The following is a 2923-nucleotide window of genomic DNA, read 5'->3' as shown; positions in this document are numbered from 1 at the left end:
AAAAATTTTTGAAAGATTTTTGAAAACTTTTTTGAAAAGAAAATAAAAAGAAAATTACCTAATCTGAGCAACAAGATGAACCATCAGTTGTCCATACTCGAACAATCCCCGCCAACGGTGCCAAAAACTTGGTGGACGAAATTGTGATCATCAATGTTGTACTCTTTATTGTTGTATGGAATAATTATAATGGCTCTTTGCTATGTGTGGACACAACTCCGTTCAACTAACCAGCAAGTGTACTGGGTCGTCCAAGTAATAAACCTTACGTGAGTAAGGGTCGATTCCACAGAGATTGTTGGTATGAAGCAAGCTATGGCCATCTTGTAAATCTCAGTCAGGCAGATTTAAATAAATTATGGAATTTGGAAAATCAAATAATAGTAATTAAACATAAAATAAAGATAAAGTTACTCATGTAATCTAATGATGGGATTTCAGATAGGCGTATGGAGATGCTATGCTCCTCCTGAATCTCTGCTTTCCTACTGCTTTTATCCAATTTTATCACTCTCGGATTCCCATGAATGCCGCCATCAATTCTAGCTTATACCACGAAGATTCTGATTAAGGAATCCAAGAGATATGCGCCCGGTCTAGGGTAGAACGGAAGTGGTTGTCAATCACGCGCGTTCATAGGTGAGAATGATGATGAGTGTCACGGATCATCACATTTATCAAGTTGAAGTGCAACGAATATCTTAGAATAGGAATAATTCGAATTGGATAGAAAATAATAGTAATTGCATTGAAACTTGAGGTACAGCAGAGCTCCACACCCTTATTCTATGGTGTGTAGAAACTCCACCGTTGAAAATACATAAGTGAAAGGTTCAGGCATGGCCGAATGGCCAGCCCCCCCTAAAACGTGATCAATAGTCTCCTCAGATGAAGAATAAAATAAAACTGAGACCAAAGATGTCTAATACAATAGTAATTTATCCTATTTATATCAGACTAGCTACTAGGGTTTACATGAGTAAGTAATTGATGCATAAATCCACTTCCGAGGCCCACTTGGTGTGTGTTTGGGCTGAGCTTGATCTATCCACGAGCTGAGGCTTCTTTTGGAGTTGAACGCCAAGTTGTAACGTGTTTTGGGCGTTCAACTCCGGGTCGTGACGTGTTTCTGGCGTTTTACTCCAGCCAGCAACATGGAACTGGCGTTGAGCGCCAGTTTACGTCGTCAATTCCCGAATAAAGTATGGACTATTATATATTGCTAGAAAGCTCTGGATGTCTACTTTCCAATGCCATTAAGAACGCCCATTTGGAGTCCTGTAGTTCCAGAAAATTCATTTCGAGTGCAGGGAGGTCAGATTCCAACAGTATCAGCAGTCCTTTGTCAGCCTCCTATCAGAGTTTTGCTCAAGTCCCTCAATTTCAGCGAAAAATTACCTAAAATCATAGAAAAACACACAAACTCATAGTAAAGTCCAGAAATGTGAATTTAACATAAAAACTAATGAAAACATCTCTCTAAGTAGCTTGAACTTACTAAAAACTACCTAAAAACAATGCCAAAAAGCGTATAAATTACCCGCTCATCAATTTGCTACTATGAATTCTCACTCCTTTGGCTATGAGTTTGGTTCCAATTATGTTGCAGGAAGAGGAGATTACAATGAGAACATGCATCAAGGTTGGGACAACCAAAGATGGGAAGAGCCACAAGGATTTAATCAACCCTCTTGGCAACAACCTCCACCAACATACTATGACCAAGAGCCCTTCCAAGAGGCTTACCAAGATAATGGCTATGGTGAACACCCTTTTGATTATCAACAATCACCACCAAATGCCTATGGACCCCCTCCTCAACATAGCCCTCAACCCTACACACAAGCCCCTTTTCACCATTCACCTTCATATGACCCTTGATGCCAGGGCATCTAGGCCAGTTTCGCTGACCTTTTCTCTACTGTTTTAGGGTAGTTTCATGCATTTTCTTAGTGAATAAGGCAAGTTTTGGTTGAAAATACACTTACACCTTGATTCAAGCAACTATTGTGAATTTTACATTATTTCATGAAGATTTTGCAAGGATTGAATGATACATTGATGATGCATAATCTCATGACTTGGGCTAGAGCTTTGATGCACTTTATTTGCTTGATTTTAGGACAAAGGAAGCAAGGAAGAACCACGTTAGTAGCCACGTTAATCTAATTAACGTGACCATTAACGTGGAATGGGGACGAGCTTGCAACGTTAATGAGAAAGGTGGTCGACAATAATGCCCGCGAAGCCATCATAAGCCCACATTAATTGCCACGTTAACTACATTAACGTGGTAGTTAACATGGAGATAAAGAGAGCTCCAGCGTTAGTGGTAAACGTGAACACCACTAACGTGAACACCACCAACGTTAGTGACACTCACCTTTGTCACTAACGTTGGATCAAGCTAGCATTGCTCACATTAGTGGTCACGTTAAGACCACTAACGTGAAAGTTAACGTGGAGTTAAGATTGATGAGCCAACGTTAGTGACACTCACCTTTGTCACTAACGTTGGAGATGGCATTCAGTGCCCACGTTAGTGGTCACGTTAAGACCACTAACGTGAAAGTTAACGTGGAGCTAATATTGATGAGCCAACGTTAGTGACACTCACCTTTGTCACTAACATTGGAGATGGCATTCACTACCATGTTAGTGGCCACGTTAACCTAGTTAACGTGAACTCTAACGTGGGGAGGAGGGGCGTTTGGAGCGTTAGTGACAAAGGTAAGTGTCACTAACGCTCTCGAAGATAGGCATGCCCACGTTAAGAGTCACGTTAGTTATACTAACGTGAACTCTAACGTAGGAAAAGAGGGGCACAAGGCAACGTTATTGAAAAAGGTGATTCCCAATAACGCTTGCGAAGGATCATAAGGCAACGTTAGTGGTCACGTTAGTGCCACTAATGTTAAAGTTA

Source organism: Arachis duranensis, chromosome 1 (genome assembly GCF_000817695.3).
Source record: "Arachis duranensis cultivar V14167 chromosome 1, aradu.V14167.gnm2.J7QH, whole genome shotgun sequence".
Classification (NCBI taxonomy): domain Eukaryota; kingdom Viridiplantae; phylum Streptophyta; class Magnoliopsida; order Fabales; family Fabaceae; genus Arachis; species Arachis duranensis.
This window is presented reverse-complemented; position numbering follows the sequence as displayed.